Below are 24,764 nucleotides of genomic sequence, written 5' to 3' on the forward strand. Positions count from 1 at the left end.
GGGCACCTCTGACCCCTGCAGTTCCTGGTATGGAACAGTGCCTGGGCTGTCCATCTGGTCAACCACACCAGCAGGACTCGCTGATCAACTGAAAATATTACTGCTATTTCTTCTAATTCTCCTGTCTTTTCTTCTGAAGAGAGTGCAGAGCTTTCCCCCCCACCTCTGCAGGTCCTAATGTGATTATTTGTATAGCATACAAACATACCAATGTACATGATTTTGAATTATGGGGTTGCCAGGATAAGCTGTATTTAAAACAACAACTCCATTAGTCATAGCTGGAGGAGACTGGAATAACATCATCAGGCCTTCTGCCGAAGTTTTCGGTGGGATTCCATTCCCTGATGTTTTAGGTTGATTGTGCCTTCATTTAGATTCAACAGATACTTAGTGTTTGGCCTACAAGTGCAAATCCCAGGGCCAGGCCTGGCTGGGTCAGCACACAGAGAAGCAAAGCTCCCTGGTCATGAGAGCCCACAGCCTGCTTCCTTCCTTGCTCTCTCCCTCCTCCCTACCTTCCCTCCTGCCTTCTCTTCTTCCCTCCTTTCTTGTCCCCCTTCTCTCTTTTCTTCCTCCCTCCTCTCTTGAACGCCTCCCTTATTCCAACAGGTTTTGGGTTCCAGTATGTCCTGGAGACCTTGCTAAGTCCCTCACACAAAGATAAATCACAATCCCTTTCATGAAAGAGCTATCAGTTTACTCAAGTTGAAGGTTCAGAGCTAGAGGGGTCCTTTTACAGTCCTGCCAACACCTTGTTCTAAGGTTGGACGAGCAGAGTAGCCAGAGAGGCGAGGTGACCTCCCCAGGGTCACCCCGACGGAAGGTAGCGGCTCTGGGATTCGTGCTCAGATTTCCAGAATCTTCAGACGTTGCTCTTCTTACCACAGTAGGGAAAACGTTTTCAGGAGCTGTTGTGATGTCGGGAATTAAAGTGATACCATGTCCCTTGAAAGACTGGCCGTGGCAAATAGGAGATAAAAGATCACCAGTGAGCTAGCAACTGAAACCCGTGTGTTCAGTCGTTAGGGTTACAGTGCCGTGGGGGAGGGCATTCCAGCCTTCTGCTGGCGGTTCTGGAGGGTTCTGCTGGCGGTTCTGGAGGATTCTGCTGGCGGTTCTGGAGGATTCTGCTTCTCCCTTCATCACAGTGGCCACTCTGGACCTTTAGGCGCTCCCCACTACAAGGTCTGAAAAACCCTGGGGAATCGTCCCCGAGGAGGGCTCTCTACTTTGACACTTTTGATTGTCCCACCTTCTCTTAGATCATGGCTCATTCATGGCCTCTGACCTTGGCACAGAGCCTGCCCCGTATTCTACACTATTCTTCATCAGGAGTCAAGCCCCTAATGCCAGGCGCATTCTAGCCTCTCCCTTTGAGAGTACCTGGTCTTGGCAGCTGGGCCATGTGGGCACCGGGAAGAGCCTCAGCATCCAGCTGAGGCCTCCTCTGTGATTCCTTGTCCGGGCAGCCAAGGTCAGCTGCTAGCAGAATGACCTGGGATGCATCCTGACAGGCACTTCCTGTGTGAAACCCTGATCACTTACTGCCCGCCTGCTGTTCCCACTGGCCCCTGCCATTGTCCCCGAAGGGCTTCAGTAGCGTTCCTCCAAACCCTTGGGTCTGCAGCCTCCTTTATCCCTACCCCAGTGTTCCAGTTATGCCCGAATGTAAGCAACAGAAATCCACAAACAATTTCACTGCAGTAAGTGATGTGCAGGCCCAGTGAATTAAGACGAGGTGGCTGTGGAGCTGGCTCAACCTTGAGCAGCTAACATAGCCACTCTGTGCCTCAGTTTCCTCTTCTGTAAAATGGGATGGTCAGTGGACCCACCTCACACAGCTGTTGGGAGAACTAAATGTTGGTTCACGGGAAGTCCTTGGGACAATAGCGTGCAGTAACTGCATGGCTTTGGTTTTCAGGGTTATGTTCGCCGCTCTGTTCTGTCCTGTCCTGTCGGGTAGCTCAGTCCCTCCCTCTTGGCGGCTTAGGTCTGATTCTGCAACCCAGATCCAAACACCTTGTTGCTAGGGCCATCAGTGACCGCTCACGATGATTCTCTGATGCCCAGATTCACAGAAGATGCAGCCACTCCTGAGCTCCTACTATTCGCAAGTCCCCGTGAGGCACAGCACCTCCAAGACTTTGGGTGACTCAGCTCACCTTTCTGTGCCTCGCCTTTCTCGGGGGGACAGGCCTCTCCATAGTACTTGCCCTCATCGCTGCTGTGAGAGGTTCCTGGATTAGTTATGCAGGCTCACAGTAAGCCTGCAGGGACGAATGCAAGCACCGAGGACTGCTGTGTGCAATCCCGTGGGCGTTCAGAGGAATATTAGCTACGGTCCCCGAGTAAGTAAGTAAGGGAAGCCGCTCAGTCGTGTCTGACTCTTTGCCACCCCATGGACTGTAGCCTACCAGGCTCCTCCGTCTGCAGGATTTTCCAGGCAAGAATGCTACAGTGGGTTGCCATTCCCTCCTCCAGGGGATCTTCCCAACCCAGGGATGGAACCCAGGTCTCCCACGTTGTAGGCAGACGCTTTAGCGTCTGGGCTGCCAGGGAGGCCTTATGGTCCCTGTCTTGGGTTCAAGTTTTCACATCTCCCACTCCCTCTGGTCTGACTTTGTCTGCTTCCCTAAATCCAAATCGGGCGCCGTGCCCTGCTGTGCTCTCGCTCCCACGCCGGGTGGCTGGCTTGTCCCTCCTGTGTGTCCACCACTTAAGTTGCCGGAGGGTTTCTCTACTCTCACGGCTGCGTTATGCTCAGGGCCTCCCGAATTGTGATAATTCCCAACAGCTCCCTTTTATGGAGGGTTTGTCACGTTCCAGAAATTGGGCTGAGTAGTTTACAGAGATTACCTCATTTAATCTTCACAGTGACCCTAGGAAGTAGATCATGTGATCCCTATTTTATAGACGAGGACACTGAGGCTCAGAGAAGTTATGATGTTTGCCCAGGATGCCTGAGTCCTGCATGCCAGAGCTGGGATTCAGACGATCAAGGCCTGAGGTCTCATTCTTCAGGTGCCCTGGATTTCTCGTCTGGTGCGCTTCCTCCTGCAGACCTCGTTGCCTGGCTCCCGGGAAGGCAGTCTGCCTCTATCACGCGCATCCCTGTGATCGGGAGGAAGACCACTCCCCAGGCCCTGCAGGTTCACCTTCCCTTAGGCTGAAGAGCTTTCTGAGTGCGCCTCTGACCCGACCTCCTGCAGGCCCTGCCCTGACCCCTCCTGACCCTGACCCTGGCCTCCCCTGACCCGACCTCCTGCAGGCCCTGCCCTGACCCCTCCTGACCCTGACCCTGGCCTCCCCTGACCCGACCTCCTGCAGGCCCTGCCCTGACCCCTCCTGACCCTGACCCTGGCCTCCCCTGACCCGACCTCCTGCAGGCCCTGCCCTCACCCTCCTGACCCTGACCCTGACCCTGGCCTCTCCTCTCACCTCCTGAGGGCTGTCCCTCTCGGACGCAGTCACGTTCTTCTGTGGCTTTCTCGTCCTGCTTTCTTTTCTCAGCACACACTGTTCTCAGGGCTGATGGTTTATGCCTCTTTAAGTGCACACTTTCTAAAGAACCCATGTGGGACCCGTGTGGCTCTGAGACCAGGGGTCCCCAGAACACAGAAGAATGGCGAGGGCTTCGGCATCTTGTAAGACAATTTGTCGACGTGTATTCCAGTAACCCACACTCTGTAAGCTGGTCCCCAGAAAGGAGTTCCTTGGTCAAAAGCCTCAGGGAGATTCCACATTGACAACTTCTTGAGAAACCTCAGGGTAAGCTAACTGGTGTGATTTTGTTGAATTTAACTTTTCCCAAATGCATTTGACTACTGGACTCTGCTTTCTTCCTTTGTGACTTTTAGTTACATCCCGAAGAAGCTCTAGGGCAAACCTTGATGTGAAATAGCCATGCCTCTTTAAACCACCTCACCTTTGCCTAAGAACTGACTCAGCTTCAGGGCCCACGAGAATCCCAGCCCTCCCAGGAAGTTTTTCTTGATTCCTTCGGCTAGAAACAATCTTTCCTTTCTAGGAATCTTCATGTCAGGACTTTCATGAATGACTTTGGAGCAGGTACTGGGTGGCATGCTGTTGAGATGCACTTTGACTCAGATGCATGTCTGAGTCCTGCCTGATACTGCTGCTACGGGCTCGGTGAACCTGAACAGATTTCCTCAACTTCCTGGAGCTCCATGTGTAACCGTCTCCTTATCTACAGCACAGGATAAGAAGTTAATCCACGTGCGACATTTTCCCATAAACAGCTCAGCAGACTGGTGGCACGGAGTGAGTGTCTGACGAGTGACTGCTGCTGCTATCACCGGTGTCGTTACTATCACCACCGTTGAGCTGCGTGCTGGGCTCAGTCGTGTCTGACACTTTGTGACCCCGATTCGGGGTGTCCATATCTATTCAGTGAATCGAGTTGCAGTCCATGCCAGGACCCCAGAGGGCCATTTGGAGCGTGTCCTCAGCCACAGAGATTACCCTGAGGGTCAGCAGCACTGACCTCTCTTAAATCCCCCTCTGAACCCTCATTTTGGACTGAGGAGATGCTCTGACTCATGATTAGAGAATGGAGGGTCTCATGCCTTGAGTCAGATCCAAGGATGAGACTGGGTTTGCAGGCTGGGCTCCTCTCATAGGGCTGCCAAGCCCTCTCCCTGTCCACGCGAGGCTGGTGTGGGTTAATGAGTCTCTCTCCCTGTAATAATCTGATCAATGGCTCCTCCCTACGCTGCTCCTCGACGGAACCTCTAGGTCCTTTCTTTGGCTGGTTCCAGCCTAGTGGAGACCTCTGAATAGACCATTATTGCTTAATTACTGGCTAAATGGTCTCATTTGTTCTCCATTTGTCAGAGGTGAGTCCCGCCAGGGCAGCCAAGAGAATTTTGAAATTTCTCATCAAGCTCTGGCTTTAGGAAGTGAAGACACCTGGGTCTCCTTCCTTTCTGCTGGTGTCTGGCAACACTGGGCACAGACTTGGGGGAGCAGCTCCTGGAGCTGGTGTTGGTGCCTCTTCCCACAGCGTCTCCACAGCTTTCTTTGCTCTCCTTGCTTTTTGCTTGTCCCCCCCACCCCATTTTTGCCTTGGCCTCTCCACTCTTTCAGCCCAGCATGGTAGAATGAACTTGAACCCTGCAACCATGAAACCTGAGTTTGAAGTCCACTGGCCACCTGTGTGGCTGAAAGTCCATATTTCCATATGCAGAACGCACACTTCACAGAGGCACACCGAGCGTGGCTCGAGAGTGACTTTCCACCGTCGGCTGCCGTTGTGTATGTCGCACACTTACGAGCTTTAATTATGCTTTTGTAGCATACATGGTACATCTCATACTTCTGTGGCACTTTCATAGGGCCTCTCACAAAGCTGAGGAGTCTGGCTCAGGTCCCCCTTTCAAGCCGGCATTATCTTTTGCTCCTTCCCCACCACTCATCTTCTTTCTCCTGCAGTGTTCCACATGGACGCTACGGGTCCAGAGCGGGAGGTTTTTGGATTTCAATAATGTTGTTAAAAAATCTTCTCTGTGTTCTTTTTTCTATGTGAAAAAATCAACTTGCTAATAAATAGTTAATCTGAAGTGCAAGTGAGTACATGGCCTGGGAAGGGACTGGCTGGTCACCCCCATTATGTAAAGCTGGGCATTAAAGCCTGTTTACAGTTGGTTTCCATAGGAGGCCGACTCCACGATTAGGCTTGGCATGCAGAATGTGTGTTAGGAAGTGCTCTTGGGAACAGTGCCCATGGAGAGAAGGAAGCAGGGCTGGGCAGAGGGAGACTTTGAGCTGGGACACAGTCCCCAGATGACCTTGGCCAGCCAAACCTGGGACGATGTTTGCCTCAGAGTCTGCCCAAGTTGGGGGTGAGATGCTAGGTCTCTATGCCAGTGGGCCACTCTGGGGAGGGGGCCATACGTGGGAGAGGTGACTCAGCCGAGGACATCCCTGAGGGCCTGGGAGTCAAGGACTGTGAGTGAGTAGCCTTCCCAGGAGCTGGAGCCAGCCCTCCATTTCTTCCTGAAGGACGTTCTGGGTGTTGCCTTACACAGTCTGCCACCGAATGTCTCCTGTAACCTAGGGCTGCCCTGACCTTCCTCTAACCTAGTCCTGCTTCTCCTGGCTCTGGACTTCCAGGCCCCACTCCCTGTGTGCGGCATCTTTTGTCTTCAGGGTCCTGGTTGCTCTCCCTCAGACCCAACCCAGCAATCAGAGGTGGCTTCTAGGTGCCTGAAGATTTCTTATCCTTATCTCTGGGCTTTACTCTGACTCCAGGGCACCCTTTTCTAGAGGAAGAACATAAGTCCCTTTCTTCATCAGCCAGTGCCTGGATTTTTGCACTTATGGAAGGGAGCCATGTCACCAATCATGCAAAGCAGCCAATAATGCAAAATCGTTTACATCTGTCCTTCAGCTGCATTGCGTGATTACAAGGGGATGGGAAAAGTGTGATGGAATTAAGTGTGTGCTCTGGATTCAGCCTGCCTGACTGTGTATCTTGGCTCTACCACTTACTACACAACCTTGGGAAAGATTCTCAACCCTGCTGTGCCTCAGTTTCCTAAGCTGTAGCAAAGAGGTTTGAGGATGGTACCTATCTCATAAAACTGTTGTCCTACATAAACCATTAGATGCCATGCCTTCAGAGCAATGCCTGATACACAGTAACAGCTCAAGAAATAAGCTTTGATGTTTGCCCTGAAGTAAAGTTTGATACAGAGTTTTGCTAAAATGTACTTGTTACTTGGTGTCATCCTCACTTAATTGAGGTTGGTCTGGAAAAGTTTCCGTGGCAGAAGAAATTGTCCTGACCTTAAAGAATTGCCATGGATGTCCTGCCAGGTAGATCAGCTCCAGACAGGACTCCCAGTAGGCAGGGCAGCTAAGAAGAGAATTCAGCACCATGGACAGACCCCATACCTTTCCCTCAATGCTGTTTTCTTCCTCCGGAGGACAAGAAAACGTATCAACTCAGTCAGCTGCCATTTCCCAGGCTTCTTGGCTAGCTAAGGGCCCAAGATGCTTTTAGTCCAGCGATTCTGAGGTTGCCTGTCTTGATTCCCGCAGGAACAGTAGACAGAGAACTGAAAGGGCCCGCGAGGGGGGGTGTTCTGTGGCCACATGTGCTTGGGGGTGGGGACACTGAGGGTGGGCCTTCTTCCCTGCTCTGGGATGCCCTTTCTTCATCTGTAAAGCAGAGTGTGACTCCTCAGAATCCGGCAGGCCTTGGGGCATGGTGGGCCTCTGGGGATGGAGGTCATGGATCCCTGGGGCCAGCAGAGGGCAGCCTCTGTCCTGTGTCCACCCTCAGGGCAAGGTTTTCTAACTGGCACCTCCCGGGACACCACAGAGGATCTCTGAGAGCAATGGAGCGAGTGGAGTCTTTGCATCCTGAACATCCCTGCTCCAGACCTCGTTCCTCCCTTACTCACTTCTCCAAGCCCTGGGCCCTCTGGCTCTCATCAGAGCAGGTGGGGCTGATGCTACGCCTTTGAGTTGGAGGTTTGTCCTGCTTTTCTCTCTGACCTTGAGCTACTGCCTGTTTCCGTGGCACCTCCCTTCTTCCCCTAGAGGACTATGCTGCAGGGCTTGGGGAGCAGACACAAGGCCTTTCCTCCTTCCACCACCCCTCTAGTCTCCACTTCAGAATACTCTGAGCTGGCACCCAGAATAAGCATGGCAGTGGGGTAGGATGGAAGGTGATGCTGTGGCTTGGTTCTCATCCTGTGGTTCTAGTTCTGTCCTGGAGGAGCTTGTGCTTGCTGGGAGCAGGAGATACAATCCTTCGAGTCACAGGAGATGAAGAGGAGTGGAAGAGAGTCCCAAGACATGAGGCGCCTGGGCAGCTGCATGACTCCTGTTGAGCACCTGCCCTGGACCAGGCACCCGTGGAACCTACAGCCTGTGATGCCAGTACTGACACTGTTACTGTGAGAAAGCCAGTGGAGAGGCTGAAGCTTCTACTGAAGGTCACGTAGCTAAGAAGTGGAAAAACCAAGCTTCAGTGTCTGGTTGACCCCGTAGGTGACTTAGAGTGATGTCTAAGTGGGGAGGAGCCTTGGGCAGGAGTCAGCCAAACGGGGCTCCGATTTCAGTTCTGCCCCTGAACTGCAGTTGTGTGACCTTGGACAAGAAATTCTGTCTCCCTGGACCTCAGTCTCCCCATTTGAGAATGGAAGGATGGGACTAGGATGCTCTCTAAGGATCCTCCAGCTTTAAGTGTCTATGAATAGACTCTCCCTGGGCCTAATGCTTTTTAAAAACTATTGGCAAGAACTCACATATGCACAAGCCCAGCCTTATGTATAAATGGAGTAGGTGGCAGCCTGTATGGTGTGAATGATGGCTGCTGGGAAGGGTCCCTGCTGAAAATATCTCAGTCGCTCATCCCGCTGCCAAAGTGCTGGAGTCTCATCACTCTGCAGTCGTGCCTTCCGCGAGTCCCTATTTCAGAATGCCAATATGTTGGGAGGCCTAACAGATTATGTTCTTTCTTTCCAGGAGGAAGGGAACTTTTGATGGGTATTGAAATTTGTTTGCATTTCCTGAGTTCAAAATAATTTTCCTTTGGGTGAGAGTAGGCTTCCTGTGGCAGACTGGGATAGTCTAGAGCCTTCCTTCAGTTAAATGGGGGTGGGGGCCGGGTAGGGAATTAAGAAGGGCAGCGGAAAGATGCTGGCTGCTTCATGAAGCATCTCAGGTCTTGGCTCCAGATGGATCCAGGTGTGAGTCCTGGCTGTGCTGTGACCTTGTGGTCCATGAGCTGACTTCCTCCCTCCCCAAACCAAATCCCTCCATCCTCTGGGACTCAGCATACACTGACTGTTGGAATGTCTTCTTCCAGAGGAGGTGCGTCTGGCCCAGCAGCAGCCCCACCAAGTGGACATGCTCCCAGGAGAGGCCCGGAAGCTGGTGCCCAGGAAATGCCCCCCGTCTCTCCTTGCTCCCCTGGCGAGCTCAGCTCTGCACCTCTCCCTTTCATTTCAGCAGCCTCAGTGGCTGACGGATGTGAAGCCGCCATCCTCTTTCCCCACCCAGCATCACCAACACGGCCATGCCACGCGCCCTCCTGTCTCCAGCAGGCTGGAGGCAGTTTCTGAGAGGTGATGCTCTGGACCTCTGTAAACTGAATAACAGTAGCCCCTGCCCTGCACGGCCCTGCAGCACAGGTAGGACTCGGTGTGCTGGCACGTGACGGGCATTTGATGCATGTTGGTGATACCCCAACCCTTTCTGTCCTCGAAGCTCTTGTGTTGAAGATGAAGAAAGAACTGTATGGTGAGCTTGAACCTGAGCCGTGGTTCTTAATTACAACCTTTCGGTCCATTCAGCCCTAGGAACGGCAAGTCTACAGGAGCACTGTTTGTGATCGGTGCACAGTAGGTGCTCGGCTGACTGTGCCGTGCTCAGAATCGCACCCACGTCCTTCCCGAGACCCCTCTAGCCTCGGTGGAACCCGGCTGCCCCTGCCCAGATCTCTGACCTCATCTCTGACCTTTCCCTCTTGCTTGTCCATCTTCACTAAGCTGGACCTTCCTGCTCTTCCTGGAGCAAGCCAGGCGTGCCCCGACCCGAGCCTTCAGCCGCTCCTGCTCCTCTCTCTGACACGGTCTTCCCAGGGGTCTCTGTGATTCGTTCTCTTGCTCTGTTCGCATCTCTTTTAAGTGTCATCTCAGTCAAGACAGCTTCCCTGACCACCCCGCCACGCCCGGCTTCACAGGTTTGCCTCTCCACTGCGTTCCCTTGTATGTCTTTGCTTGTTTGCCAGCTGCGGTCTAACTGCATTAGTAACAATGTGCACAGTGCAGTCTCATTTGCTGCTGCGCCCTCAGGACCTAGAGCAGTGCCCGGCTCGTCGTAGGTGCGCAGTAAGCATTTACTGCTTGAACAGATCAGAGTGAATACACGTGTGAGACAGTGTGTTCAGATCCGTTGTTTCTTAACACACCTGCTGCAGATCTCTTGAGGGTGCACAGGCTGTCCAGGGCTTCCAGAACTACCCTTGGCTGTTCAAAGAGTAAAGGCGGTCAAGTATTTCCATGTGGATTAAAAGCACATTGGTTATAGCTTAATAGATGGGGTTTGTCCTGCAATAATTTATTCAGCAAGCATTTAATTGATCGCTTATTATGTGCCAGGCACAACGCCAACCATTAGGATTATGCTGCTGAGAGAGAGAGAAACATGTTCATGCCGTTTGAGACTTGTGATATTATTGGGGAGCCAACAGTATTCAGAGTGGGGTCCAGGGATGCCTGCTGTGGAAGGATCTCTGAGTCACCTTCAGATGGTCCTGACACAGCCCCCTCTGTTCAGTCTGAGAACGAATCTGCCTCCTGAGATTTCACCCCTCATCCGTGTTCTACCCCAGTCTCCGTCTTCCGTCTCGGGAGACCTTTATAAAGATGATCCTTAAGAACGTCTTCCTCTTTCCTGTTCTGTGGCTTTCTGGGAAGGAGGCAGGGACACAGAGGCATCGAGCGACCCTGAGTGTGGAGAAGCTGGGACGCCGGGGGGCAGCCCAGCGCGGAGCCCAGGTAAGCGCAGGCCAAGCCATGCTGGGGAGGCTGGACCTCCCTGCTGTCCATGTGGGGCGATGGTTCTTCCCCTTCCTCAGCATCCTGGCACCACAGGCAACGGGCTGCTTTCCCTCCAGGGAGAGCCAGGCTGAGTGCCAGCTCATCAGGAACAGCTTCGCAGCTTCCTGGAGCCCGGGCCGGGTGGGGTGGGGGTGGGCGTGCTGGCGACGCTGGGCGCTGGGCGGGGGAAGAGCATGTGAGCGCTAGCCCTTCAGTCGCTGACAGGCTGCTGGAAGGGGAGGGAGGGTGCTGAGCTGGGTTTGCCAGGAGGACTCAAGGGAGAGGCAGTGGCATTTCCTGGGCACCAGCCTCTGGGCGTCTCCTGGGAGCTCGCCAGCCCTGTGGGGCCACTGCCAGGCTGAGTCCCACCTCCCACATTCCACAGCTGGTGCCTGCGGAGTCCTGGCGGGGGGGACTTGACTTGTGGAGGGGAGAAGTCAGAGCAAAGCACAAAAGGGAGACCTTGATGAGAAGGATGTGACTCTATAAAGTCCCCTGCTCTTCCCAAAGCAGGAAACATTTAAGCCAGATACTGAGAAGAACATCCGGGCACGGCCAGTTGTCAGATGGGGAATCGTCTTATTAAAGATATCTGCATGGAGGCTGTTGTTTCTGATTTCTGAATTCTCTGCGTGAACTGATCCATTCATTCAAGAGATAAAAGAGATAAAGTCCCTGCCCTTAAGGCGTCTAGGAGTGAGAGGATCAGATAACTATAATAAGCAGAAGTGGGCGGTGTCCTCACAGAGGGACCAGCGAGGCAGAGAGAGAGGAGATGACCCCTGGGACCAGGAGGGTCACACAAACCTTCCTCTATGAGTCAGGATCTGAACCGGCCCTTGTGGTATCTCGAGAGACCCAGGAGGAGGGGACAGTGGGCATAAGGACACGGAAGTGGTGAGTATAAGGAACGGCCCACTCTCTGACTGGGGTACGCGGTTTGGGCAGTGGTGCTGAGGCATATATATAGGGCTGGTCACCTGACCCACATCTGACCAATCAGTGTAGTTCATCCTCCTGGTTCCTGTGATTGGTTCCAGGCTGACATGTGATCCAAGATGGTCCAATGAGAATCAGCCACGGGGTTTTTGCTGAAGTCACCCCCAGAGCTTATGTTATTTATAACCAAGGGAGTTTGTCTTAGTCTGCTCAGGCTGGTCTAACCCTAGAAATACAGAGATGTATTTCTCACACTTCTAGAGGCTGAGAAGTCCTAGATCAGGTGTCCAGTGTGGTTGGGTTCCAGTGAGAAGCCTCCCCCTGCTTTGCAGATGGCTTTCCTCTTGCTGTGTCCTCTCATGGTGGGGAGCAGAGAAAGCTCCAGTCCCTTTGTCTCCTTGTAAGGGCACCAGTTCCCTCATGGAGGGGCACAGCTATAACCTCATCCAAACCCAGCTCCCTCCCAAAGGCCCCACCTCTTACACTGTCTTATTAGAACCGCAACCTATGAATTTGAGGAGGACACAAAATTTAGTCCATAGCAGAGTTATTCTGGGGCTTTCCCTGGTGGCTCGGTGGTAAAGAATCTGCCTGCCCATTCAGGAGATATGGGTTCAATCCCTGGGTCGGAAACATCCCCTGGAGAAGGAAATGACAACCCACTCCAGTATTCCTGCCTGGGAAATCCCATGGACAGAGGAGCCTGGCGGGCTACAGTCCATGGGGTCACAAAAGAGGCGGACACAATTTAATGACTGAGCAACAACAGCAACAGAGTTACTTTATCAGATAAGATCAGTCGCTCAGTCGTGTCCCGACTCTGCGACCCCATGAATCGCAGCACGCCAGGCCTCCCTGTCCATCACCAACTCCCAGAGTTCACTCAGACTCACGTCCATCGAGTTAGTGATGCCGTCCAGCCATCTCATCCTCTGTCGTCCCCTTTTCCTCCTGCCCCTAATCCCTCCCAGCATCTGTTAATGCAGAGACAGGGAGGCCAGGAGCTGAGCGCTGCAGATTGTGCGCTCCACGCATGTTGCATACTCAACAGGAATAGCCTTGGACAAATTACTGCCTCCCTCTGGATCTCAGTTTCCATTTTTATAGAGTAAGGGACTCAAACTAGAAGAAATTCGAGGTCTTACCTGCTCTCCCACTCTGACACTGTGCATCTCTTAAGCCCATCCTCTCCATCCTCTAGAGAAGGGCTTTTTATGTGAGCACGGGCGTGTGCGGGGGTGAGGCCCTGGGCACGTGAGCACAAGAGCATAACTGTCATCTGCCATTTCTCGGCTGGTCCTTGCTAAAGCTCGCTTCCCTACATTAGTAGGATGGGGGCAGCGTTGATGAGGCTTTGTACCTTGAAAGAAACCGAAACCCTGCCTGACTCTCGGGCTTCGAGAGGTCCAGTGGTCTGTTTATCATCCAGCACAGTCCACGTTGAGCCCAGACGGGAAGCTGGGGGGCGGGGGTGCTGCCTCGTCTGGCAGCTCCCCTTCTCCGCTCTCCTTGAGAGACTGGGAAGTTCATTATTTCCCTGACTGGCTTTTCTGGTGAGGCTCAAATTAATTTTCCATCTCTCCCCCTCTCCCAAGCCTTGCAATCATTAAATGCCAGGGAAAGTTAAATAAACAGCTGATTTACAGAAGCGTTTTCTTTCTTTTTGCCTCTTTTTTTTTTTTTTTCCCAAAAGCCGGAGCCTCTATTCATCAGTTGTGCTGAGAGTGGTCTGATTAAGCAGTTGGTGCTTCCTTCAGACGAGTGAACACAGGGTCAGAGGGCCTAGAGACAAGCAAGAGGCTCCTAATCAGAGACTGAATTCCTACAGGCCCCAGCTCCCTGCTCCTCTCCCCTCCAAAGTCCAGGGCAGGGCTTTCCTGTACAGAGGGATGAAGAGACGTACCTGGCCCCGACCCCCTGGGTATCCCCACCACTCTGAGCTGGAAGGGTTTGTGCAAATAATTTCACTCAACTCCACCGCTGTATGGGCTTCCCTGGTGGCTCAGGGGGTAAAGAATCTGCCTGCAATGCAGGAGACTGCCTGCAATATACCAGACCCGGGTTCAATCCCTGGGTTGAGAAGATCCTCTGGAGGAGAGAATGGCAACCCACTCTAATATTCTTGCCTGGGAGATCCCATGGACAAGGGAGCCTGGTGGGCTACAGTTCTTTGGGTGCAAAGAGTCAGATGCTACTTAGGGGCTAAACAAGCAGCGCCGTTTATGGAGACTAAGCGAGGGACGGGGACTTGCCCAGGCTCGCACAGCAAGGTGGAGGCCGTGCTGGGTCAGAGCCCCCAGTTTGGGGCTAAGGGAGAGAGGCTTCCAGACTTGAACGCCTTGGATCACGTGACACAGAAGGAAAGCGCGTCGCGTCTGCTGGTCCCGCCAGCGGGCCGCCAGCAGAGCACACGATGCACTTTCTGCTCACACACATTTACACACGGATGCACCCTGGTGCGTGGAGCTGGCGCCTGACTGAGCAGAGCGGCTTGACATCCATCTAGACCAAGAGTCCGCACCTCTCCCTGGATTGTCATGGCTGGCTGCAGGACCCAGCCAGCCTGCCTCCCGCCCTACTCAGTCTGGCGTCTGTCCCCTGCCCCTGGAGCCTGGCTGCACAGTGGGAGTGTCAGTGGGCAGGCAGCGAGCAATGCTGGCTTCCTGGCCATCCTCTCCCCTGGATGGCCGGTGTCTCTGGGTCCTTGAGACTCACCAAGTATGGTGAACCTCCCTTCTGAAGAACAGAGACAGAAATTCTTACTTCCCAAGGCTGTGGTGGGGATTAAATCTGAGGCTTTATGAAGTACCTGCTCTTGAATTTGCTCAGCAACCATGCACCAAGGGCCCAGATTCCAAGCGCTGTTTCATTACGATTCCTCCTGCCTCGGAGCGTGGTGGATGATTGGTGAGTGGAAGCTGCTGCTGGTGTCACTCGGCTGTTGGGCGCTTACTGAGCGGTTCCCTTGTGCCTGGTGCTCTGCCCTGTTTGGGAGCAAATAGCTCACCTGTAAGGTGACAAGTGTCTCCAGACAGTAGTGCCCGGGGTGGCAGATGAGACAGACACACAAGAAGGTTATCCCAGACCACACGAAAAATGCTCTAAAAGATGAGACAATGGTCATGAAGAAATCAGAGTCTGCATAACTGGGCACCAATTACATGCCAGGGACTGTGTTAAGCGCTTTGTTTCTTTGCCTTAATAAATTCGCAGAACAACTATAGGAGTTGGGTTCTGTTATTACTTGCAGAAGAGAAAACTGAGGCATGGAGAAAGAAGTTAATAGCTTGTCCAAGGTCACACAGCTGCTGGACAAAAGGCAGGGGAGGCACAGAGGAAGGGTACTGACTCCATAGGTGGAGTCAGGCAGGGGACACTGCTGACGGGGAGAGCTTTGAGGTGGCCTTGACTCCTGAGAGTCCAATCCCCTTCTTTCCTGCTCCCCCCACCCCCTAGAGCGGAGTCCTGCTTGACCCTGAAAGGCAGTCATGTGACCCATCGCTTAGCCCTGGCTGATTGTACCAGGATGAGCAACTGACCAATGAGCTGGGCCAATCAGAATGAGCAGTGCCAACCGGTCACTCTTGCACTCAAGTATTCAAACCGGCATCAGGAGAGTGGACATCAGCTTCTGAAGACCTGAAGACCAGAAGGGCAGAGGGGAGCCCGGGCAGAGGAAAGCAGATCCAGAAAGAAGTGGGTCTAAGGAGCCACGGTAGTAGCCGCGGGTGGCTGGGACAAAGCAGTTTGATCTGCTTTCCCATTTCTGAGTTCTAGAGGCCCAGCTGTTCTTCCAGCTTCTGGGGTTCATGGGGACTATTGAGCCTGATAATTAAGCCTTCTTTACTAAGTGATGCTTTTGAACTGTGGTGTTGGAGAAGACTCTTGAGAGGCTGTTGGACTACAGTGAGATCAAACCAGTCCATCCTAAAGGAAATCAGTCCTGAATATTTATTGGAAGGACTGATGCTGAAGCTGAAACTTCAATACTTTGGCTACCTGATGAGAAGAGCTGACTCATTGGAGAAGACCCTGATGCTGGGAAAGATTGAAGGAGGGAGGAGAAGGGGATGACAGGGGATGAGATGGTTGGATGGCATCACCGACTCGATGGACATGAGTTTGAGCAAACTCTGGGAGTTGGTGATGGACAGGGAGACCTGGCGTGCTGCAGTTCATGGGGTCGCAGAGAGTCGGACACCACTGAGCGACTGAACTGAACTGACTCGAGTGCAGCTAAGGTGGGCTTCAGTCTCTTGGGACCAAACACCACCGGCCTGAGACAGGTGAGCAGCTGCCTCCTTCTGCCAGTTAGGACAGGGAGAGGCCAAGGCAGAGGAGCGGGGTGGGGAGAGATACTCAAGCAAAGGCTCAGAACCTGCAGGCAGGGAGGAAGCTGGGAGGGGTGCCGAGCACCCACAGCACGGACCCTGTGGGCCTCTGCCTCTGAGCTCCTGCCCAGATGTCGCCGGGGCTGGTGCCTTTGTGAGGCTGCGGGGCCCTCTGCCTTGTAACAGAGGCCCCGTAGCTCATTTTCAATCAGGCCCTGTCCCCAGCACACAGCAGAGTTAATTAAACACAGCCTTCCCTTCAGCATGGAAATGGAAAGCAACCTCCTGATAAAACAATTCGTGTTTACAGCCCCGCCCCCTCCCTGCCTTCCTCCCACCCTCTCTTAATTCCTCGCCTTCATCATCTCACACTCTGCCTGCTGTCCGTAAATTAGCACAAGAAAGCCAAGAAAGGAGAGGAAAAGGGGCAGATGGTCCGTCTATGCTTCCCAGGGACAGGGAGACCTTCCCGGTTAGCATGGGCTGGGGCCAGCTGCGGTGCTGGGGAGTGCGTGTGCTCAGGGTGGAGAGCCAGGACACGGCTGTCGAAAGCCAGTGTCTTAACCTCTCTGTTTCTCCTCCCCTAACCTCCCTGCGTTCTCCTCCGTATCACAGGGCTCACACGGCCTTCCTCCTAGGCTGCTGTCAGGATCAGATGAGATCCGTGTAAGGAGAGGCAAGCGCCGTGCTGGGCCTGGACGCATCCGCCCTAGTTCCCTCCTGCGCCCAAGGTGGCTGGGACTGGGGACCTGTGCTGCGTGACAACAGGCTGGTTGCTTGACTTCTTTGGGCTTCTGTGGAAAGGAAAGCTGTGGCTCCTCTGCGTAAATCGTGTCCCGCAGTGAGTGGGAGGCAGACAGAAAGGCGCAGTGGTAAAGGGGCGTGTGGTCTGACATACGGCTGCCTGCATCCCATCCTCCCTGGCTCTGGTGTTCTCTGGCAGGACCAACTCAGGCAACTGGTGCCTCAGTTTCCTCGGCTGTAAAGTGGGGGCGATGTCTCTCCTACTTGAGGGATCAAATGACTTAACATGAAGTGTTCAGAACAGCGCTTAACACGTGATCAGCACTTGAAGGGTGTCAGCTATTCATCTTCCTGTTTTTGATCTGGTCCAGGTCCTGCCTTCAGACGAGACCAAAGCCTAAAGCCTGTTCTTTGACGAGGAGTCTGGAGTTTCCATCAAAAGTGACTCCAGAAAGAAGAGTGCACCCCGCTGTGGCCAACTGTTTCCATACCTGAGATTGGGAAGGGGTTGGTGGAGTTCTTTGGTGCCTCAGTTTCGTCTCTTAAGACAGAGCTTAATTAAACCTCCCACGCAGGGCTGTCGGGAGGCTTAAGTGGGATTACAGTGTGAAGCTCTTGGTGTGTGGCTCTCCATCCATCCATCCATCCACGCCACCCTGTACCGACTGACGGGTCCTGTAGCCCTGAGCATCTCCGACAGACCAGAGCACCTGCTGAGCCCGTGCGGCGTGCGGCGTCAGGCCAGGTGTTGGGGGTGGAGACGGACTCAGACTGGAGCTGCCTGCTCTCGGAGCAGAGGCGCAAGCCCAACACGTGTTAAACCAAATGGTGGCCTCGGGCTCTGATGAATCCTTCCCAGGGAACAATAAATCTCGAGCAGAGTGGTGAGGTACAGATACAAGTGCCAGAGGAGGTAAGAAATAAGAAAGGAGTTTTCTGAGACTGGCATGGCCCAGCATCTCTCAGGGGTTGGCCCTGGCCCAGCCATTTTGCTTGGGACATGCACTCTGGGATCGAGCCTGAATCCTTCTTGCTGCAGAAGGATCCTGTTTCCCCCAGTCCGATTATCCCAATAGCAGATCTTACGACCTTGAGAACAGCTTTGCAAATATTTGGTCAGACGAGCAGATCGTGAGATGGATTTCCTTGTGGGTCTCAGGAATGGCTCAGAAGGCAATCCTCAAAGCAGATCCAGCCATTTGCAGGCCTCTGGCAGCTCCGAGCTCTCCATGATGACGACTTTGAAGGGACAACGTGGATGGTGGTTGGTTAGCACCATCTGGACTGGACCACTGGACTTTTGGCACTAAGATCAATCTCTGCTTTACATCTTGGAGATAAGCTATCATTTAAAAATTTTGGATTTTGCTAGAAATGAAGTCTGGTGATACTATGAATGGACAGAATTGTCTTTAGTCTTAGATTTTGTGCCTCCTCCAAGCCGTTGATTAGTTGCTGTTGCTGCTTAGCTGCTCAGTTGTGTTTGACTCTGCGACCCCGTGGACTGTAGCCCATGGGATTCTCCAGGCAAGAATACTGGAGTGGGTTGCCATTTCCCTCTCCAGGGGAATTTCCCAACCCAAGGATTGAACTCAGGTCTCCTGCATTGCAGGCTGATTCTTTACTATCTGAGCCACCAGGGAAGCCCAAGAACACTGGAGTGGGTAGCCTGTCCCTTCTCCAGGGGATCTTCCTTGATCAGGAATCGAACCAGGAGCTAATGATCCATGAACTTGGCTGAGGTGTCCAAAGATGGGGCGGCTGGGTGAACGACGCTGAAGCTCAGTTTCAAAATCAACCCCAGTTTGGGGGAAAGGTCTTTTTGGTCTTAAAAAGGCTGGATAGCAGGCTGCCCCTATTGAGAAGGCCATACTGAAATGCTCTTTCTGGGGCTCTCCCTTTGGGTTAATCGAGACCCTCCCCCCCACTCCTGTCCTGGCCCCACCCCCAACACGCTTGCTCTTAGTGGTAAGAGGACGATCCTCTACTTCATGGTCACCCCGGTACGTGTGGCTCAGGGAGATCCCTCTCTCCCACCCTCTGCTGGCACTGCCCTCTGTTCTGCCTCAAATTCATGCCTTCCCTTCAGAGTCTGTCCCCCAGCTTGATCCAACAAGATGTGTGAGATCCCGGCCCCCGGAAGCTTACATCCTGGTGGAGAGAGGAGCCACAGCTCGCACGCGGGCCCTCAAGTGCTGACCGCTGATGGGCCGCACCGCCTGCATTGCCGTCCGCCTCCCTGCGGTCTGATTTATCTTGTGCGCTGCCTTGCCCCCACACTTTGGGGAGGGGCTTGGTCTTGCTCACTGCTGTATCCCCAGTGCCCAGCGTTGATCCTGGCACGTGACACGGGCTCACTAAGTACTTGCTGAGTGACCGGATGAATGAATGAAGGCAGGCTTTGGCGGGTCTTTCCCGAAAAGATCGGGGGGGCCTGCAGTGGTTGCTCGGGGCTTTCACTCTGTGGCCGTGTAAGGTGGAGACCCCGCCTCCTCCCGGCCCTGGGAGGCTCTGTCTCTCTGGCTGTAAAATGGCAAAGCTGAGCTGCCCAGGCTGCTCTTCGCCTGACTGCTGATGGCTGGGGGCTTGCTCTGGTCCCCTGCCCTGGTCCTCACTGCTTCTGCTGCCACCCAGCCTGCCTGCTTCCCTGGCCATGCCCAGTCTGGACATGCAGCTCCACGGCCTGTGCCCCCCTCGCCCGTCCAGGAGCCCTGAGCAGTGGTGCCCCACTCTCCCTGCCTCTGCCCCACCCCGCTGGCAAACGCTGTGCCTGCCGTTCTATGAGCTAGTGCATGAAGGTCTACAGTAGGTCCCCCACCTGCTCACGAGTTCTATTCCAAAAGCACGTTCGTAAATCCAACAAACTCGGCTTAGGTACCCAACTAACACAGTTTGCTATACAGTATTACACTAGAAGAGGTTTATAATTCTTCTCACACAAATAATGCATAAAAAAATAAAAAAATAGAGGAAGCATTTTTTAATCTTACAGTACGGTACCTTGAAAAGCGTGCTAAATAGCACAGCACAGCAGCTGGCACCAGGGGCAGGCGTCGAGTGAAGAGGCAGGAAGAGTTGCTGATTATAGGAGGAGAGGCCGTGGGGGGCGGTGCAGCTGCAGGAGGGCCAGCGACCGAGGTGCAGGGCGAGCTGCAGTTTTGCTCGCGCCTGGTGCTGACGGCTCAGGGTCCCACTCCTTGCTGGGTTCAATTCTATCCGCTCGCTTGAAAAAATGATGCAGCGAGGTCTGGGTAGTGGCTCTTTCTTTCTCGTCACCCATGACACGGTTAACACTGGATTGCATTCTGAACGGCTGTGTGACCTTCAGGTTCCTTTCTATGTTTGGATCCTGTGACTCAAAGTCTAATGGTGCCTCCTAAGATAAAGAAAATCCCCTCGCCGCTTCCCATGCCGAGAACCTCCTCGTCCCTCAGTTGCTCCTTCTCGTCTCGCTTCGCCCTTTCCCTGGGCCTCCAATTCCTCAGGTGTCCGTTCGGAAGCTCCTCATGTCGCACGTCTTTTTAGCCTTTTACATGGTTCGTGAGGTTCTCACGGCAAGTATCCTGCCGTTCCCTCCTCCAAGAAGGCCAAGTGATTATCTGAGGAGGCTTCACAAATAGCGCAAGAATGAGGAGAAGCGAAAAGCCAGGGGGAGAGGGAAAGGTACACCCAATTACACGGAGACTTCCAGAAAACATCGAGAAGAGACAAGAGGGCCTTCTTCAACGAACAATGCTTCACGATAGAAGAAAACAGCAAAAGGGGAAGGACAGGAGATCTCTTCAGGAAAATTGGAAACGTCGGGGAACATTCCACCGAAAGAGGGCACAATAAAGGGTAAAAATGGCAGAGACCTAGTAGACGCCGAAGAGACCAAGAAGAGATGGAAAGAGCACACAGAAGAACTGTGTAAAAAAGATCCCACTGACCCGGATTACTCTGATGGTGTGGCTAGTCACCCAGAGCCAGACATTCTGGAGCGCAAGGTCAGGTGGGCCTTAGGAAGCACTGCTGTTAATAAAGCTTGTGGATGTGATGAAGCTGCAGCAGAACGATTCAAAGCCCTGAAGGGTGATGCCATCAGGGTGTTGCATTCCTTATGTCAGCAAATCTGGCAGACCCAGCAGGGGCCACAGGATTGGAAAAGGTCAGTCCTCATCCCAGTTCCCAAGAAGGGGTATCAAAGAATGTGCTAACCATTGGACAATTGCACTCATCTCCCATGCTAGTGAGATTATGCTTAAAATCTTGCCTGCTAGGCTTCACCATTATGGGAACCAAGAACCTCCAGATGTCCAAGCTGCATTTAGAAAAGGAGGAGGAACCAGAGATCAAATTCCCAACATTCACTGGATTATAGAGAAAATAAGAGAATTTCAGAAAAAACATCTATCTCTGTTTTGTCAACTACGCTAAAGCCTTTGACTGTGTGGATCATGACAAACTGTGGAAAGCTCTTAGAGAGGTGGGAACACCAGACCATCTTACCTGTCTCCTGAGAAACCTGTATGTGGGTCAAGAAGCAACAGATGAACCCTGTATGGAACGGCTGATTGGTTCAAGATTGAGAAAGGAGTAGGAAGGGCTGTATGCTGTCACCCTGTCTGTTTAATTTATACGCTGAGCACGTCTTGAGAAATGCCAGGCTGGATGAGTTACAAGCTGGAATCAAGATAGGCAGGAGAAATGCCAACAACCTCAGATATGTGGATGATACCACTTAAATGGCAGAAAGCAAAGAGGAACTAAGGAGCCTCTTGATGCGGGTGAAGGAGAAGAGTGAAAGAGCTGGCTTAAGACTAAATATTAAAAAAACGAAGATCGCAGCATCCGGCCCCATTACTTCATGGCAAACAGAAGGGGCAGAGGTGGAAGAAGTGACTGATTTCCTCTTGGGCTCCAAAATCACTGCAGACGGTGACTGCAGCCATGAAATCAGAAGAGGGTTGCTTCTTGGCAGGAGAGCGATGACAAGCCTAGACAGTGTGTTGAGAGGCAGAGAAATTACTCTGCCGACAAAGGTCCATACAGACAAGGCTACGGTCTTCCAGTGCTTATGTGCGGTTGTGGGAGCTGGACCGTAAAGAAGGCAGACGCCAAAGAACGGATGCCTTTGAACTGTGGTGCTGGAGAAGACTCCTGCAAGTCCCTTGGATAGCAAGGAGATCAAAGCAGTCAATTTTAAGGGAGATTAAACCCTGAACATTCATTGGAAGGACTGAAGTTGAAGCGCCAGTGTTTTGGTCATCTGATGCAAACAGACGACTCGTTGGAGAGGTGCCAGATTCTGGGAAAGACTGAGGGCAGAAGGAGGAGAGGGCATCAGAGGATGAGACGGCTGGATGGCATCACGGATGCAATGGACATGAACTTGGGCAAACTCCGGGAGATGGTGAGGGACAGGGGGGCCTGGTGTGCTGCCGTCCATGGGGTCGCAAAGAGTTGGACTGGGCGGCTGAACAACCACATGTTGCACAGCAACAGTTCTACACGGTAACACACACAAAGGCACAACCACTTGAGGATGCACACACATGACAACATACACCAGGCGCAAAACTGATTGATGAGACGGAACATGTGAACACACACTCACATCCTTGGAAGTTCACAACTTGGGGGTTTCTACGTAGGGGACTTACTGTATTCCCAAAGACATACCTGGCTTCAGGCCACCATTTAGCAAAAGGAAACCCTGGGAAAGTGCCTTTACCTCTTGAGCCCCCGTTTCTTTAATCTGGGTAATGGGCAGTAGTCATTTCAGTTGCAAAGAGTTGATGTGAGGATTACCTCTTAGGACAGTCAAGAGCCTGGTATCTCAGGAGGGGTTCAAATCCCTGTGTGGACACTTCCTGGCTGTGACTTTGGCTGAGTGACTATATACTAACAGAGCATCAATTTAGTTATCTATAGAATGCAAATAATAGGAAAACTAATCAGTTAAGTTCAGTTGCTCAGTTCTGTCCACCTCTTCATGACCCCACGGACCACAGCACGCCAGGCCTCCCTGTCCATCACCAACTCCTGGGGTTTACTCAAACTCATGTCCACTGAGTTGGTGATGCCATCCAACCATCTCATCCTCTGTTGTCCCCTTCTCCTCCTGACTCCAATCCCTCCCAGCATCAGGGTCTTTTCAAAAGAGTCAGCTCTTTGCATCAGGTGGCCAAAGCATCGGAGTTTCAGCTTCAGCATCAGTCCTTCCAATGAACATTCAGGACTGATTTTCTTTAGGATGGACTGGTTGGATCTCCTTGTAGTCCAAGGGACTCTCAAGAGTCTTCTCCAACACCCAGTTCAAAAGCATCAATTCTTCAGTACTCAGCTTTCTTCAGAGTCCAACTTTCACATCCATACATGACCACTGGAAAAACCATAGCCCTGACTAGACGGACCTTTATTGGCAAAGTAATGTCTCTGCTTTTTAATATGCTGTCTAGGTTGGTCATAACTTTCCTTCTGAGGAGTAAGCATCTTTTTATTTCATGGCTGCAATCACCATCTGCAGTGATTTTGGAGTCCCAAAAAATAAAGTCAGCCACTGTTTCCCCATCTATTTCCCATGAAGTGATGGGACTGGATGCCATGATCTTCGTTTTCTGAATGTTGAGCTTTAAGCCAATTTTTTTGCTCTCCTCTTTCACTTTCATCAAGAGGCTCTTAAATTCTTCTTCACTTTCTGCCATAAGGGTGGTGTCATCTACATATCTGAGGTTAACGATATTTTTCCCGGCAATCTTGATTCCAGCTTGTGTTTCCTCGAGCCCAGCGTTTCTCATGATGTACTCTGCATATAAGTTAAATAAGCAGGGTGACAATATACAGCCTCAATGGACTCCTTTTCCTATTTGGAATCAATCTGTTGTTCCATGTCCAGTTCTAACTGTTGCTTCCTGACCTGCATACATGTTTCTCAAGAGGCAGGTCAGGTGGTCTGGTATTCCCATCTCTTTCAGAATTTTCCACAGTTTATTGTGATCTACACAGTCAAAGGCTTTGGTGTAGTCAATAAAGCAGAAGTAGATGTTTTTCTGGAACTCTCTTGCTTTTTCGATGATCCATCAGATGTTGGCAATTTGATCTCTGGTTCCTCTGCCAGATAATGACTACTACCCATTATCCAGATTAAGAAAACAGAGGCTCAGAGAGATAAAAGCAGTTTCCCAAGCTTTTCTTGTGGTAAATGGTGGGCTGAAGCCAAGTCTGTCTTTGGGAATACAGTAAGTCCCCTACATAGAAGCCTTAAGTTGCGAAAAGTAATAATTGAACCCTATTATTTTGCTGCAAGGATTAAACGAGATAAGGCGTGGAAAGTCCTTGGTCTCGGGCTTGGCACATAGGTAATTTATACTTACTGGCTGTTGCTGTTGTTATAGTCTCCATCTGTTTGTGTGCTGGGGACTTCATAGGTGCCAAAGGATCAACGAGTAGTGTTCTCTTGCCCTCTGCAGGAGTCAGGGCTTCTGTTTTGTTGTTATCAGGGTGAACACAGTGAGGGTTTGAAGTCACATATTTCTGCTAATTGGGAGTTTTCTTCTCCTGGGTACCACTCTGCCTCCGGTAATTGTCAGAGAGCTCTTCTTGTCAAATAGATATTGACTAGAGCAAAAGCCCCGTCAAACAGGTGTTCAGAGTCCTTCCACACCTCTTATCTCAGCGTGGCCTTCACTGTTCGCATGTGACAGGACAGAACATCAGAGCCTGGAGAGGTTCGGGGAGTCGTGGCGGGTCACACAGCGTGCTGACCCCACCAGCACTTCCGGCCTCTCGTGAAGGGCTCAGAGCCAGGCGACTGTCGGCCCCACCGTCGCTGTCATCATCTCTGTGGGAACGGGGTGTCGAGGTCTTCCAGGCATTTCCACAACCATTGTCTCTTCTGATCCTCTAGCAGCCCCGTGAGCTGGGCAGGACCGGGTCCATCAGATATTATAACCATTTTTCAAAGGGGGAAACCTCAGGCTTGCAGGAGGCTCAGACTAGCCTAAGGTTGCATGGAGCCAGTGGCCTGCTAACACTCAGCCTGGTGCTCTGATCTGCAGGGCAGGGCAGCCGTCACGTGGTGGCACGCCCCTGCTTCCTTGTGATGCCTGTCCCCAACCTGTCCATCTGCCCTCCTCACCCAGCTCCGAGAATTCTCAGTTGAGAGCTATCCAGAGGGCTGGGCACCTCTCGG

The 24,764-nt window shown here is 52.4% G+C and overlaps 1 long non-coding RNA gene across 1 annotated transcript in view; it reads left to right on the forward strand.

Moving 5' to 3' along the window:
- Positions 1–20,717, forward strand: part of LOC147377246 (uncharacterized) — a 33,518-nt gene extending 12,801 nt beyond the window's left edge. The window contains exon 2 of the long non-coding RNA XR_015150099.1: positions 16,963–20,717. This is a non-coding gene — a long non-coding RNA (uncharacterized LOC147377246). The remainder of the gene's footprint in view (positions 1–16,962) is intronic.
- Positions 20,718–24,764: the final 4,047 nt, after the last annotated feature.

Source organism: Bos grunniens, chromosome 2 (genome assembly GCF_055505025.1).
Source record: "Bos grunniens cultivar Pamir isolate PY7600 chromosome 2, Bosgru_T2T1.0, whole genome shotgun sequence".
Lineage (NCBI taxonomy): Eukaryota > Metazoa > Chordata > Mammalia > Artiodactyla > Bovidae > Bos > Bos grunniens.